Here is a 17,514-nt window from a genome sequence, read left to right on the forward strand (position 1 = left end):
ACCAGCCAATCAGAATCAAGGAATGGAACTAGCCGTTTTAGAATATGTACTGTACCTATCTTATTGTTTGTTTATCGATTTTGATGTTCGACCGTCCTGGGGATTGAGGGTGGGGGGAGGGAGGATAGGGGATGCGTTTTATTCAATCTCATTATAATGCACATTGATTTCTACATGTGATGTATGTATACATCTATTTGAGACTGTCTACCCACCTCTGGGCTATTTCCCTTTGAAAATTCAATAAAAAAGATTTGAAAAGAAATGAGGGGTGGAGTGTGTGATTTGCCATCCAAGGAGTGTGTGTGCAAAGTTTGGCATTGATAGGGCCAACGGTGGCAGAGATATGACTAGGGCAAAAGTGTGACGTGACGTGACGTGACTGACATACAGACTCACAGCCGGTGGAGCTTTTCATAGTTAACTGCGACCTGGCGGTTGCAATAAACAGATACAAATGCGCAGGCAGGCCTCAGACAAGTGTAAAGAACATCACACAATGCCAACAGCCAGATATAGCCTGTATTCCGGGACATGAGGGGAGAGCTAACGACCCTGAATATGTTAAATGGGCTGAGGAGGAAGTGCGAGGCTCAGGCAGACTTTCTAATTCAATTGAGCCTCAATTAGATTTGTTTTTCCACACTAGACATTTTAATCAAGGAAAAAAGGGGGGGGGAATGAAATGATGAGGAAAGCAAGCACACTCCAGCCCAGCGGGAGTGAAGACAGAAGCCGCAGCGCACTCGCTCGCTCGCTCTCCGTCCCACTGCTTGTCGTTGCTGCCGGATGTGTGCGCGCGCACATACACGCGCGCGCAGCCGCGCGCGCCATGAAACCCTGCGGTTTCGGGTTCCTCGTCCCGGCGAACGGTTCCTCGGCACCAAGCTGGCCACCCGATCGCCGTTAGCATGATCTAAGCACTCAGCCATTTCCACAAACAAATTATCCCCATCGCCGTCCAGACGAGAGAGAGAGAGAGAGAGAAGGGAAAAGGACTGGAATTCCATGCGAAGGCCCAGGGAGACAGCTGCTCACTCCCCCTGGAGATGATCTCTGCTGCCTCGGGCGGTGCGGCTGCCAGAGAACCGGGCTCAGACACTGCAAAGACCCTCACCCCCCCACCCCACCTAACCTTGGCCCACATTTTGAGAAAGAGACAACAACAGGCCTGGACATGGCTGAGAGGGTGATGAAATGTACAGTAGATGAGTGGTTTGTTTTTAAACTCTTCCATGTCAAACAACTCCCCAAATAGCCATATCATCAGGCAGCCATGCAAGCCCCCCCTGTTAAGAAATGGCTTGGGGGGAAAAAAACCCGCAAGAATGGCAGATATTGTTGTTTGTTTATAGCTCCCAATTTATGGACATGCATTGCAACTTTAACCCGTTTAGGCCTAGAATTATTGAATGCTTTAACCAGTGAAAAATAGCAGATATACAAGCTGTGCCGTGCTGTGAGCTTGTATATCTGCTATTTTTCAATAGTTAAAGCATAAAATAATGATACACAATATAGTGTACCCGTTCTGAATGGGTTAAAGCTGTTGGGCGTCGTGGGCATCCACTGTGTTAACATGAGAACCACTGATTACAGCAACATGGGTTTTTTCAGAAAACTGTTAGGATTATGAAGACATTTGTAGAATCGGCCTCAGGTCTTAATCAGAGCATACGAGCGGAGTGGAGCGCGAGCGGTGCGGGGAGCCGTTTTTTAGTTGAGCGTGAGCGAGCGACTTTTATAATGGCTCTGAGCGCCGACCCTCCTCCCCTCCGAGCCGATCCTGTTGGGGCCACGCGCCGCATGTTTCCAACAAAACAGTGGCGAGTGGAAAGCTCTCCAAGTCTCCATCAAAGCCGAGGCTCACGTTACCGCAGCCATTTGTGTTGGGAACACACTGGCAAAGGAGAAAGTGTTTCGGACATGGTAGCAAACTACTTTTTTGACTCTGATTGACGGCCCTGAGCGGAGCGTGGAGCGAGAGATGCTAAAATCAAGTTGAGCGACGGAGCGCGGAGCGGCCCGGAGGCCGACCAGAGTGACGAGCGAGTGGGGCAAGATCCCTCTGGAGCGCGGAGTGGCTTTTGTCATCGCTCCACTCCGCTCTTGTGCTCTGGTCCCAGACCTAGGTATCCTAGAGGCATGTAGTTATGACGACAACGCTGTGGTGAAATTAAACGACGCGTTGAAAGAAACAATTCAGAATTTCCAGACGACTGATTACGAATTTAACCTGGAAGCGTTTTCTTGTTTTTTTTAATGGCATGTTTTTTTAAAATTTTTATTCTGTAACAAGGTTGCTGCAGTCTTGTATGTTAATGGAATAATCCACCTGGTTTGGAGGGGACAGATTGGGGGGGTTGATGAGCTGTGCTCAAGGCGCTGCAATGCCTTTTTCATCATGATTGCAGCTTGTCCTACTACAGATACTGCACATAATGTACTGTACATAATGGTTGCAAGATATAAAAACACTATATGCACAGGATAGGGGAAACTATGGGGGGGGGGGGATGCTCACTTCTCGCCTGTCTATGGGAGAAGTGATAACTACCTCCTTCTCTGGCCTCCTGAATGGCCTCCCCTCACCCCTATAACGCACGCGCACACACACACACACACACACACACACACACACACACACACACACACACACACACACACACACACACACACACACACACACACACACACACACACACACACACACACACACACACACACACACACACACACACACACACACACACACACACACACACACACACACACACAATTTTAGTAGACAACCCTGCCAGTCAACTCTATGCAGACAGACAGATGTGCGTGTGCATGAACTCCCTGTGTGAGAGCTCTCTGGTCATCGCAGCGCCTTCAAGTCCATCTGGAGGACGAAGGTGAGTGTGTGCACTGGCCGGCCGTTGGCCCCCACGAGAAACTCGATAACGTGTTCCGACTTCACACATAACCGGACGCTCGAGGAAAACATCTGGGAAACTGTGACATACAAGCCGAGGTTTGATAAACCTTAATGTGGACAGTCAAATGTCTAACTATATTACACGGTGAACATGCTCCGTGTTAAAAGGCATCCATTTTGTACATTCTCAGAGTTATAATGAACACTCGGAATCTTTACTGTGTGGGCCGACCAATCACTGCAGCCTTAAGCTAAGAAAACGGGTTGTCCGGAATTCTCCTTTAGGGTTAGGGTCCCCCCTCCCCCCTTTTCCCTGGCAGCCTTCAGTTAGATGTCCTGTTCTCCTACTGGGCGTATGATTAAAATACAGATGCATGAAGTTCTACACCCTGTGGTGCTTCCCAAGGACTTTAGCTCAGAGGTCACACGCATGCGTGCGCACACACACACAAACACACAGATATCTTATGTACACACTCGGCTATAAACGAATACATATCCTGTCCTATCCTATTTAGGACAAAGGCTGCTCTGATCGTCTTTGGATCTTATTATAATAGCATTCCTACTAGGAGACAGGAGAACGGTTGACGGTTGACTCATCCTGGGATAAACAACCTTGATCAACCCATTCACCGCAACCCTATCCTTTGGGGTTGTGTTTGTTTGTGTGTGTGTGTGTGTGTGTGTGTGTGTGTGTGTGTGTGTGTGTGTGTGTGTGTGTGTGTGTGTGCGTGCGCATGTGCGTGTGCGTGTGTGTGTGTGTGTGTGTTTTGGAGGCTTATCCTGTCTCATCAGATCCCTTGGAAGGCAACCCAAGCCTGACCCCCTTCGTCAGGAGGTACATGAGGTCACCGGAGCTTCGCACAGGAAACTTGTTCTCATACAAAAAGGCCTTGTTTGCTTGGTTTTTACTGTGTGTGTGTGTGTGTGTGTGTGTGTGTGTGTGTGTGTTGTGGAAGTGCATTTTTTGTGTGTGATTGTGATCGTGCGTGTGTATGTGTGTCTTGCATTCTTTGGGGAAGATGTGACCTTGGGTCGTTGCTGTTTATGATATTACTCTCACCTACTGTCCCTCGGTCGCTTTCATGCTGTGGGATGGGACCATAAGCCATATTATCGTATGTCGCGATAAAAAACACTCACAATATTCGGATCGTGGAGATTTAATTTATCGTGATATCCTCCTCCATCATGCACTGGGATCAATTCACCTTTTATTTGCTGAGCTGCATATCTGGTACCACTTAAACCCTCTATAATTGATAAAAGGTGCTTATAATATACATACTTGATATAGTCCTTTTTTTCACTCTATCAAATGTCTTTGCCGAAAAATAGCAGATCTTCAAGCTCACAACGCGTCGCGAGCTTGTAGATCGGCTATTTCTTGGCAAATGTTCCGCCCCAGCATAATGGATTTTGATTATCGCGATAATATCGTAAATCGCGATTTCTTTTGTCACAATAATCGTGATATGAAAGTTTCATATCCCATCCCTAGTGTGATGTGATGTGCGAGTGTGTGACCTCAGTCACCTTAGCGTGGTCAGATATGGAGCGTTCCTTCTCCCAACTGGACGGGATCAGTGCCGTTCTTTGTGCAGCCCAAAGGTGATAATGATCACGTAGAGCAGGGGTCTGCAACCTTTTGAATTCAAGTGCCCTGTATTTATTTTTTAGATAGTCAGTGTGCCATGTCAACAATCAACAGACATGTTAATGACACTCCATTAAATATTCAGACATATTTTGATTGTCAGGACATTGTTATAACGATCATTAGACTGGGAGCAATAACCCCCCCCCCCCCCCCCCCCCCGACTCCCTCCCCTGTCAAAGTTCAGAATTTTAATGGATGTAGAATTATGTCCAGGATGTAATTTGCTGCAATTTAGCCGAGTTAATTTAATCTGGTGTTATCCCAGAACGAGTGGTACAGGTGAAACATTTCGTAACTCCATCCCAAATCCAACACAGCACATGAGTGGTGGTGTTTTGCAATAAATTGCCTATTTCTTTTATATATACCGTATATAGTCGTATAAGCAGGTGCGCGGCGTAGATTTTCACTACTTTTGTGCAATACTCTTGTATGATGAAGTAAGGCTTTAATTTCCGAAAAAACACAACGAATTTGAAACTTGGAGATACAAGGTTTCTGCCTGACAATGACGATTATATACTATATTACCGTATCTTCCGGACTATAAGGCGCACCGGACTATAAGGCGCACTGTAAATGAATGGTCTATTTTCGAACTGTTTTCATATATAAGGCGCACCGGACTATAAGGCACACATAATAGACGCTACCATTGCGTTATGCATCCAACAGATGGAGCTGTGCTAAAGGGAATGTCAATGTCAATGAATGATCCATTTATAAGGCGCACTGGACTATAAGGCGCACTGTAGTTTTTTGAGAAAATTAAAGGCTTTTAAGTGCGCCTTATAGTCCGGAAAATACGGGTGTGCGTGTGTGTGTGCGTGTGTGCGTGTCTAATTACGTCCCACGTACACACGCTCACACTTCACACCGTAAGACTGTGGCCACAACAGATCAAAGAAACTTTCATCTTATTACCCGAAGCTTGACCCGGTTTAAATCCCCCAACAAGCAACGCTTTGCTGTTCCATAACGACCATCATCACAGTGTCTTGAGGCAGGGCAAGGGCATGGATTCCCAATAAACAGCAACACGGTCTCAAGTTACTCAAGACTCAGTGTCAGTGTGCAACTGTATCATGAATCATGGCGTTTTCTAATGAAGTGCGCAGTCAAAGACAAGCAGAAAAAGGGGGGAAAGATGAATGCCTGTGGCTACATCATTTTGGCAGACAGCACATCTCACACCCTCTGGCCTCAGTGTGCCAACTACCACCACGCCAGCCCCCTCCATTCATAAACAAAACAACACAATGGAGCAAAACAACCCCAGAGCAATATCCACCACTCTCCCCCCGTCACCGGGCTCCTTCAATAACAAGCAATTTTGCTCCTGTCAACCATTCAGCCGGAAATGAGGGGAAAATCACGGAGAGGGAGACATAGAGAGAGAGAGAGAGAGAGAGAGAGAGAGAGTGAGATTGGAGCACAGGTTTGGGTTGGGTATAATCAGAATATTCAGACGAGGTTCAGCAGCCATTGGATCAGGCAGATGGAGCTGTTTTGCTGTCTTCGTGGTTTCAGGGGAGCGAAAAAAACATGCCCCTGCTGCCGTCTCGCATTAAACAATCACGAGCCCGAGCCTGGAGCCCAACATTGCCCTGTCTCTTCAGCCCCCCCCATTCAACCTGCCATCTATCCACATTCCTCTGCCTACCACCGTCCATCTGTTCTTCCTGTTGCAGGAGCACACCATGACTCTCTTTCCATCTGTCCCTCTCTCTCCTCTCCCCACACCTCCGCCTAGCATTGTCTGCGTCGTACTGGGCCTATGGTGGCATTGGGGATGCCAGAAAATCTAATATTCTACAGCCCAAAATTTCAATGTTTTATTATATAAGACGTTTAAGTTGGTATACATTGTTTTAGTTTAGTTAGCCCCATATAGAACCTCACCCGTCGCTGCATACTGTTGTGCTCCGAGATGAGGTCCTAAAGGTGGCGTAGCGATCGCTGGACTGCCGCAACAACGAGTTGGAAAACACTCGAAACGAAATTTTATCCAAAAAGTAAAGGTAGTGCCGAGCTCCCAGACTGTGGTTACCTAACCACGGTACATAAAACATGCACCACGGCGTTGGGAAAACGGTTTAAATCACTTACCGGTATCTCATTAAATTCAGAAAAGCCCCCGGCGGCAGGTGCCAGTACTGCATATTTCCCATTGTAGCAGATACTAGCAACTGCCGCCGGGGGAGTTCCGGTTGAATGGGAAAACATGGGAAAAAACATGGGAAAACTAGCGATTTAAGGGGTTGTTTCATGCCGTGGTTCATGTTTTATGTACCGTGATTAGGTAACCACAGTCTGGGAACTCGGAACTACCTTTACTTTTTGGATAAAATGTCGTTTTGAGTGTTTTCCAACTCATTGTTGCGGCAGTCCAGCGATCGCTGCGCCACCTTTATAGGACCTCATCGTGGAGCACAACAGTATGCAGCGACGGGTGAGGTTCCATGGGGCTATAGTTTAGTATATTATACTCACATGGTCACATAACAATAAGTGTTGAGTGCCATCCATGCTTAGATGGTTACAGTTTTGTAACCCGTTTTGATGAGTTCACTTTTGTGGAGATCTTGTACAGCCTTGTTAAAACACCCGGTCGCTTAAAATCGATTTGAACCCCCTGTTGCCCGGCGGCTGTTTGCAATACTTCTTACGTCCATTTGAATGCCGGTTGATGTGCAAAACGGTATCAAATATATATGTATTCTTTTTTGGGAGAATTTGGAGACTGGCTACCACGAATATTCCAAAAATTCGATTTTTGGAATATTCGTCCATAGGTGGTGTGGGGGGAAAAGATGGGGGAGAAATGTCTCCTTCCATTAATCCACCCCTCCCTCCACCTCGGTACAAAGTAGAATGGCAGAGCAGGCAGGCACTCTGTCACTCAAACAGAGGGCCCTTTCTTACCTGCGGTCTATAATTAGCTACTTTCTTCTTCTCTTTTATCCATTATGGATGCTGCTCTGGCCTCCATTAAACCGCTCACTGCCAAGAGGTGCCTGGCAGGTTCCTTCTCTTGGCGGGTGGTGACACAGTGTGTCAAGCTATCATCGCAGGCCAGCTCCCCTATCGCACACTGAGTCTCCCTTGTCACAGGCAGTGCATGCTGAGGGGGAGCCAGCCAGAGGGACTTCTTCAATTCCCTCAACTTCCCTCGTATATGAGAGGTGCTGGGGGGAGCAGCAAGCCAAGTTTTGTCTGGTAAAGTGATGCACTACTGTACTGTTACACACCTCTGACTGACGCCATGTGTGACATGTAAGGAAGAGATTAGATTGCTCGAGTCTGAAGCATTGCTAGTTCATGATCTAGCTGACGATGGCTACAGTAGAGGTGTCACGATATATCGTCTCGCAATATAACCCGATATTAACCCATTTAGGCCTAGAATTATTGAATGCTTTAACCAGTGAAAAATAGCAGATATACAAGCTCACAGCGCGGCACCGAGTGCCGCGCTGCGAGCTTGTAGATCTGCTATTTTTTGAAAAAGTCGTGAAAATGTGTGCAAATCTTTGAATAGATGTATTTTCAAAGCGAACGTTTGTAAATCAAATTTTGCTTCTGGGTGGTCCCTGGAACTAGATATCTTGAGATGGGGGTCCGTGGCCAAATACATATCAGTTTGGGTGTCCTTGACATGAAAAGGTTTGAGAACCACTGACATGGTAGTCTCTCAAGAACAGACTAACTGAGCTCCAGTTAAGTGAAAAGGACCTTTTCTTTGACGATGACTGGCCAGATTGCTGACATAGAAACATAGGTTTTTCCAAAAATCTTAGAAGGATTCAAAAGTCACTTATAGAGTCGGATCAAAATTCTAATTTTCATGATTTTTCAAAAATAGCAGATCAAGTGCCGCGCTGTGAGCTTGTATATCTGCTATTTTTCACTGGTTAAAGCATAAAATAATAATACACTATAATGTGTACCCGTTCTAAATGGCTTAAAACGTGACATTATGTATTGATTGCTTGAGTCTAAAGCATTGCTAGTTCATGATCTAACCAAAGAGCATAGCTGAAGATAGCTAGAGTAATCTGCAGCAATATATCCCGATATTAGAATGTGACAATATGCATCGTTGTGATGTCATACTATAATCACAATATATTAGAGTATTTTTTTTTTTCAAAATAAATAATATTGTGTTGCACTAAGCAATAAGCAAAAACCATAATACGCAATAAGCCATTAACACATGATCATTTAAAATAGCTCAGCAGAGTTCTTAGGGAGTGTTCGTCTAATACTTAAGGTTGGTATGGTCCATAGCGAGGGGGGGTTCTCAAATAATAATTTGATTGTCAGGGGGGACCATGACTTTTTTATTTTGGCTGGAGGGGGGTCCATGCAACTTTAATTTGTTGAATTTTGTATTAAAAAAATGTTTTCTTTTGTTATTTTTCATACGTGTTTACTCCCCTATATTTATCAAGTTCCCCCTGATTAACTTGGTATATTCCGCTTCTGTAAATCTCCCCACAAGAAACGCATTCATTGGGCGCAGTCGGCGACTCGGCGCTGACAAGCGCAGTGCTTCGAGTTTGTGTTGCATTCTACAAAAGTGATTGTGAAGCGAACAGAAGAACCAACACAGGGCTTTACACACAAGTGCTGCATAATATCCTATACCTATATTAATTAGGCCTACTTTAAACCATACAGCTTTTGGTAGGCTGTATAATAACTTGAATAATATGAATGCCATATTAATTTCGTATCGGCATTGCCAGGGTGGCATTGCGCACTAGGCTAAAATACCCTATATAGCCTATAACGTTCTCTACAATAAGTAATTGTAGATGATAGTTTTATATAGCAAATCAATGTCGGGAAATGTCCATTTTCGGAGCGCACTGCATGGCGCACTGGTAGATCAGCCAACGTTTACATCTTTAGATGTAATAGGGACACAATACTGTAGTCCATGGAAGTGGGGCTTTCCAAGGAAGAGGTGACGTTTTATTTGTTTTAATCGCTTCATAATTGACCGAGCCATGATGAACTTAAACCAGAAGAACAATCCTGTAGGCAGGATCTTTTCATTCTTTTAAGGTGACATTCACACAGGCACGTTTTATATTGCAATTAAAACGAATACTGTAGCATATTGTCGGAAAATGCACATCGCTCGCTCGCTTTCTCTCTCCATCTCTCTCTCACTCTGTTCCAAATCATGTCCAAATGGAGACGCTTCATGCACGGAGCGCAGAGACACACACACACACACACACAGAGAGAGAGAGAGAGAGAGAGAGAGAGAGAGAGAGAGAGACGTTATCTTGCTAAAGTAGTTGCTGTTTGGTTTATTGCAAGATTTTGCGAGTCTGCTGGCCAAGAGTGTATGGCTGCAGGGGTGGAGTCACCTCTCTCAGCAGAAATCTTTCTTGTCAGATCTCTCGTCTCAGGTACAACCGGGTACAACGGCAAGTCTACAGGGTAAAAAATCTTAAAGGAAGCTGCGTTCCACTGTACTGTGGCTTGTCTGCCTTTTTGGAACACGGAAAATAAAACGTTTCTTTACAATGAAAAGTAACTTTTAATAATAAATAACAGTAGGCTATTGCATTAATTCTTATTGCCAAAAGTTCCTCTTCAAACCTTTATTCAAACTGGAAAATAACATTACAAAAAAAGAAAAAGTTCTTAATAATGAAAAATAACTTTTAATAATCAATATTAGTGGCGAGGGACACCCGTGGACCCCCCCTGAGGACCGGCGGTCCGCGAGAGACACCCCGGCACGGTGGCCGTGAGTCGGCCGGCCTGCGGGGGTCCCTCGCCCGCCGACCACGGGGCGACCGCAGCGACGATCCGTGAGAGGTGCCGTGGGACCCCCGCCCAGTGGAGGGTCGCCGGCGACGGTCCCCCCGCACGGTGGCCGTGAGTCGGCCGCCCTGCGAGGGTCTCTCGCCGCTGACCGTCGCCGGCGAACCTCCACCGGAGTGTCTCTCGCTCTCTCGCGGACCGACGCTCCTCAGGGGGGGTCCCCGGGGATCCTTCGCCTTGCCTCGCCGCTGATATTTATTAAAATAAATTAACTAATTATTAAGAAATGTGTTATTTTCCAGTGTTCAATAATGGTTTGAAGAGGAATTTTCTGCAATAATAATTTATCCATGTAGCTGTCTCTAAAAAACGACTGGGTACCGGTGGCAGTGTTGGTTGGCGAAAACAGCCGATCTACAAGCCCACAAAGCGTTGCGCTTGTGATGCGTTGTGAGCCTTGTGAGCTTGTAAGTCTGCTGTGTGACGTCACTCGTAAGCGCCGGAAGCGCGCCGACACACACTTCCGTTCTGAGACGAAAGGTCTGACAAGAAAGATCTGCTGAGGGAGGTGTCTCCAGGCCTGCAGCCATACCCGTCTCCTGCTGGCCGCCGCTCGTTTTTTTTCCGACCGCCTGCTTGGTCACCGCCTGGTTACATTGTGGTTGAACTTGGAAGAATTAATAAACACAGGGAGATGGAGGATGCATTATTAGGCAGCTTGGATACATACATGTCCCGTGGACAGACGTGGACTAAGCGAGGCTTGTTGCGGTTGACAAAGTGGAGCAAACGTATCCTATATGCAAGAATGTTGCAACTTCTTCCCTCCCATAATTCGCACTGACTACCGAATTATGTATGAGAATGTGGCCTGAGACTGAAATGTAGAAGCAGTCATATCTGTCAAATATTGTTAGTTCAAGGCAATAACAAGGCTTTCGGCAGGGAAGGAGGTATAGGAGAAACAGCTTGGTTTTAAACTATGATTTTAGATTTTATATCATGGAAAATAGTTCACAGTTGCTCAATCTTTCTTTTGTTTTGAGTGTTGTGGAACCAAATGGACCTTTTCTGTATTAGTTGAGTACAAAGAGACCCACATTTAATCCCAAAAGCTTTCTTGTGGTCCTTTTAGTTGATCTTGTATCCTGCCAAAATAAAATGCCTGGGTTTCCGAGGCTAATCTTGTATCAATGAACTGTACTGTTCTGTACCCTCAATCAATCAATCAATTTTCAAATAGGGTGCTATATTAATAGGTCAGCATTCATTTTATTGTCTCCTGGTACTTTGTGTGTGTGTGTGTGTGTGTGTGTGTGTGTGTGTGTGTGTGTGTGTGAATATATATATATATATATATATATATATATAGTTTATTGGGGAGGGGGGGCCATGCATTTTCTTCAAGTCACGCAGGGGGATCACCAAAAAAAATCTGAAGGTTGGGGGGGGGGGCAAGGAAGTTTTTTTTAAAGTTACAATCTGTCAACCAGCCCCCCCTAGTGGATAATAAACGTACACTCCCTTAGGGATTCTAGATATTAACTCTCCTACTGCCAGATTATTTATTTATTTATTGGGTCTGGTGCCATCAAAAAGCGGCTTACCTTTGCGACGTTATAGTAGATAGACAGACATTTATTTATTTATTTATTTTTTGATTGTGCAATAGTGCAATTTGGTCTGCCAGGCAGCAGAGGGCGGCGTCATGCGAGAATGAATGTGAATTTGCCGGTTATGTGTTGCCGTACATTCAGACCAGTCACTGGCCACAGAGCCTTACAGCCAGAGGAAATCAACAAGGAAGTGAATTGGTCTCCGTTGATGTTAACGCATAATGGATTTTTTACACCATCACCGCGGAAAATGTGTTTACAGTACACGGCGGAGCAACCCCTCATCAGCTTCAACAAGGTAAACGAACGAACGAACGAACGCGAACGAGCGCCGTATTGGCGCGGAGGTCTCTTGAGAATTGGGGCGAACAGGAACGTCCAAAGCAGTAGGAGAGTTAAATGGGCATGTCTTTATTATGTCGCTTATAATGGCAGATTTCAAACTCTTGATTCAGCCATCAAGACAAAGGTTTGTCAATTTCTCTCCGTCATCTACACAAACAAAACAATTATAGTATTCAAAATAGACTATAGCTTTTCATCATTATTCCTGGTCAGTCGGTTTAGCCGGAGTCTGGAATCAAATCTGTGACCTTCTCTTTAGCTACAACCGCCCGGTTTAAATCAGCTGAAAAGCATAAGGTTTTGCCTTTCATAATACCGTAATAAAGACGATATATAATTCTTACAGGAGAAACTAGTTTTCAGCTTTACTCAGTTGAGGTGGTCATATCTAGCACGCAGGACAGCAACTATGGGATAACAATGCCGTTCATGTACAGGGAACGATGGACAGGGCCGAACCCTTGACCATCGGACTCACAGGCTTCCACCCTGAGCTAGAGCAGGAGTAGGCAACCTTTATTATAGCAAAATATATTTGCTTTGTTTGTTCATTTGAGCTTTTTCTGGTCTTTTAATATTACTTGTTTATTGAATTCTCAAAGTACATCAAGTATAACTGTAAGCCGGCAGCGTTGGTGGTGAAAGCAAACAGAATAAGAGAATGTAAGAATAACTTTATGCCTATTACAATAATAAATTATTAAAAGAAAAAAAAGGAAAACCTATTTTATTTATTTTTCTTACTTCGTTGCCCAAGCAACTGGTAGCAGACAGGCCTAGGAGCTACTTATGACTCTAGAGCAGCAGGTTGTCTACCCCTGTGCTAGAGTTAAGCTGGTTGTACACTGCTGTGTTTTTTTCGTTGCCAAATGCGTTTTTCAGGGCAAGGAGAGAGAGAGAGAGCAAGGGACTCAGTGGTCCAAAATATTTACATGCTCCAAAATTCGCTCCTATATTCGTCCGAAAAAACCTTTAGAGCTATGACCCTTTTGGTGTCTGTTGATAAGTCTTTCCTTCCCTTATGATTCAAGCACCTGTTTCACTAACACTACTTTAGATCCGTGGTTCCAAAACCTTTTAGCTCTAGACCCAAAAGAGAGTCCCCCAGGGACTCAAACTAGTGAAAATAGATGATCTCCAAGCTCACAACACGTTGCTATCCAAAAGGTTGTGAGATTGCAGATTGGCTACAAGTATGTGTGAAGTTAGCTCTGGTCCATCGTGTCTCCTCCCGGTGACGCTCTGACAGACCCGTCGGCAAATGGCTAGACCGCGATATCTCAGCCCCTCCAAGCGCTCAACTTCAGTCAAAATAAACAAAACTATTTCACTACTCACCAAACCAAAGGTAGTTTTGCACTGTTGAAAGTCTATTCTCCGCAGTGGTGAGCCCCCTCAGCACCCCACCTACTCTGTAAAATACATTATTTTTGTCATGAAATAAAACGCACCCATCTCGAGCCACCTAGCGGCCACCGCAGATACAATGGTTCACAACCCGGAAATAAGCGGCGGTCGAGTTGGATGCACTTTATTTCATGCCAAAATTAATGTATTTTACAGAGTAGGTGGGGTGCTGAGGGGTTCACCACCGCGGAGAATAGACTTTCAACAACGCAAAACTACCTTTGGTTTGGTGAGTAGTGAAGTAGTTTTGTTTATTTTGACTGAAGTTGAGCGCTCGTACAGGGTGAGAAAACGCGGTCTATTCATTTGCCGACGGGTCTGTCAGAGCGTCACCGGGAGGTGACGCGATGGACCAGAGCTAGTGTGAAGTATGTCATACATTAAACTATATATATATATATATAATATTCAGGGGTGCCGTGGATGCATTCATTTTGTCCAGCTTTTGTGTACATTTTCTGAGAAGCTAACAGATATGAAAATGACATATCTGCAAGACGTAATTGTGCAAAGTTTGTTAGCAATGGACTGTTTACAAGGTATGTTGTTTGCTTGTGTTTTGTTACAGCCCGATCACTCTGCCCTGTAAGATTGTTCTTTTGTACGTATGCCTTATTCACCTTTTGCATTATCTTTGCTACTTGTACTTTCACGCTTGAATTTCCCCTCGGGGATCAATGAGGGGAAGTCTAATCTAATCTGATTTGCTGGGGTATGGATGAGGAGACAGGACTGCATGCATCAGAGCTGTGTGAGTTTTCATGGCTGGTGGTGGTGGTGGCGGCAGAAAAAGATCCAGCATCGACTGCCTCCTTCAATTACATGGCACACATCAATGTGTGGGTGGTAGAGCTCGCCGTTTGCCCTGTAGCAGTGGTGCTGTATGGTGGGAGGGCTTTCCTTTAACCCATTTAGGCCCAGGATTATTGAATGCTTTAACTATTGAAAAATAGCAGATATACAAGCTCACAGCGCGGCACCGAGTGCCGCGCTGCGAGCTTGTAGATCTGCTATTTTTGAAAAAGTCGTGAAAATGTGTGCAAATCTTTGAATATATGTATTTTTAATGCGAACGTTTGTAACTCAAATTTTGCTTCTGGGTGGTCCCTGGAACTAAATATTTTGAGATGGGGGGTCCGTGGCCAAATAAATATCAGTTTGGGGGTCCTTCACATGAAAAAGGTTTGAGAACCACTGACATAGTAGTCTCTCAAGAACAGACTAACTGAGCTCCAGTTAAGTGAAAAGGACCTTTTCTTTGACGATGGCGAGCCAGATTGCTGACATAGAAACATAGGTTTTTCAAAAAATCTTAGAAGGATTCAAAAGACACTTATAGAATTGGGTCAAAATTCAAATTTTCACGAAAAAAAAAATTAGCAGATCTACAAGCTCACAGCGCGGCACCGAGTGCCGCGCTGTGAGCTTGTATATCTGCTATTTTTCAAAAAAAGCATTAAGTAATGATACACAAAATTTGTACCCGTTCTAAATGGGTTAACTAATGCTGGCTGCGGGTCTAATGCAGGCGACAGTTTTAGAATCTTCCATAATTATAAATGCGGGCTACAGTTTTAGAATCGTCCATAATTATATAACGATAAAAGGTTGAATGCAAAACATTGAGACAATTAGAGGCAATTACTGTACCACGACACTTTTGTGACAGCGGGGGGGTAGCCGAGAGTTCCTCATGAATAGAGGAAACACTGTACATAATGGGGTTCGTATAATAGGCATGAGAGTACTTGCAACGAACGTCCAGCTGTGATAAAGTACGGTCTTATTTCAGCTATTGTAAATTTCAGATGTAATAAAATGATATTGATGCGCAGCGGCTGTATTATGATTGCCCAGGAATGCCTCGCAGCCAATGCCAAAGACTGACTCAGAACTTATTTGCAAGTTTATTCATCAGATTTCCTCGGAAGAACTCAGCTGATCCCTTTCTTATATGAGAGTTTTTCCTCCGATTTCTTCATAAAACCGAGCTGCTCATTTCCCTTTTGGAAGTTCTTCTCCAGATCTCTTCGGAAGATCTGAGCCGATCGTTTCCTATTTGCAAGTTTTCCACCACGATAATCTATTACAGACAGTAACAACTGGCCTTCAGAAAACAATCATGTTTTCCATTTCAGTCAGCAGTGCCTTGCATTCTTCACTTCAGCTCGCTGGCAAAACAAAAAGGACCGGACACGCACACATCGCGGTCAAAAGAACCACACAGCAAAACAACAAAACATTCTGGTTTAGTTCTACCGACTTACACTGAATTAAATTTCACTCAAAAAAATCACACCCGTGTGAAGTGGAGCTGTGTGTGTGTGTGTGTGTGTGTGTGTGTGTGTGTGTGTGTGTGTGTGTGTGTGTGTGTGTGTGTGTGTGTGTGTGTGTGTGGATCATGTGTACCGATTTTTGTGACATTTGAAGAAAATATGTAGGAAAAGGAGCAAAAAGTGTGTTTTGGAGAAAATTCAAGATGGCGGAAAATCTATCATGGCGCAAATGGGCGTGGCCTATATGGGGAGATGCGTCATGACCCAAGGAATCCAGGGAAAAAATAATTTTAATTTTCCGACCTACGGTTCAAGAGTTACAGGCCAAAACGTAAAGTGGGGTGTTATGGCGCCACCATGCGGCCAAATGACAAAATTATTTTTTATTTAATCCTTGAAATCATTATGAACCTCCTCTCCAAGTCTTGAAACTCTAGCCCCTATGGTTTGCGAGAGACAAATAATTGAATGTGAGTTTTTGCAATTCCCATTATAAGTCAATGGGGAAAATTAATTCACTAATAAATTAATATCAATTAAACTATAGAACCTTTCTCTTAGAAAAGTAATAGCCCACGATTCCCGAGTAAGCCGGTCGATTTGACATATGGCGCGAGTGTGTGGTGGCAAAACTGTGGGACTAGTGGCGTGCCGAAGTTTAGGAAGTTCAGGCTACATACACACACACACACAGACAGACAGACAGACCCACACGGCCACGTATAGGGAGCCTGTGCTTCACACAGCTCCAAAAAAATGGCTTGGATGGAAGCTATGACATGAAATTCCACGAGTGTGCTCACGCACCCTGTGTGAGTGTGCTCGTGCACTCTGTGTGTGTGTGCGTGTGTGTGTGTGTGTGTGTGTGTGTGTGTGTGTGTGTGTGCAGGGACATGCTGGGCCACTGATTCAGCCCTGGAAAAAGAGTTGGAGAGGCCCTCATTGCGCGCTATAGAGAGAGATCTCTCTCTATAGCGCTGCTGCTGCTACTCAAAGATTTGCCATTTCAGATCATGACAAGTGACAAGCCAGTGGGCCATTTACTGTACATGAGTTATATTTCGTAGTTGTCGGGTGGAAACCTTGTATGTCCAAAACTGTTTGTTTTGTATTTATCATTTTAAAAATGATTTAAAATGCGAGGCGTTGTGTGCTTGTAGATCGGCTGTTTTCACTACTTTTGTGTGACGGCCTTGTATGATGAAGCAGAGCTTTGCTTTGCGAAAAAATCTACAAATTTGAAACTTGGAGATACAAGGTTTCTGCCCGACAGTGACGATTTACTTTGTTGGCCACCCAGCCCCCAAAATGGAACGAAGGCCGACAATTTATTTGATTTTTTTTCCTAATGGCCGGCCTGGACCGGCCGGGAATGAACCGGCCGTTCGGGAGTTGTCCCGCTTTTCCCAATGGCCAGCACGTCCCTGTGTGTGCGTGTGTGTGTGTGTGTGTGTGTGTGTAGGTGCGTGCGTGCGCGTATGTGATGCGTGTCTT

At 44.8% G+C, this 17,514-nt stretch overlaps 1 protein-coding gene across 2 annotated transcripts in view; it reads right to left on the bottom strand.

Annotated features, from left to right (window-relative positions):
• arnt2 (aryl-hydrocarbon receptor nuclear translocator 2) overlaps positions 1 to 17,514 on the bottom strand; it is a 136,450-nt gene that overhangs the window by 82,305 nt on the left and 36,631 nt on the right. The gene's annotated exons all lie outside the window — the stretch shown is intronic.

Source organism: Nannobrachium achirus (assembly GCF_963921795.1).
Source record: "Nannobrachium achirus genome assembly, chromosome: 7".
NCBI classification, from domain to species: domain Eukaryota; kingdom Metazoa; phylum Chordata; class Actinopteri; order Myctophiformes; family Myctophidae; genus Nannobrachium; species Nannobrachium achirus.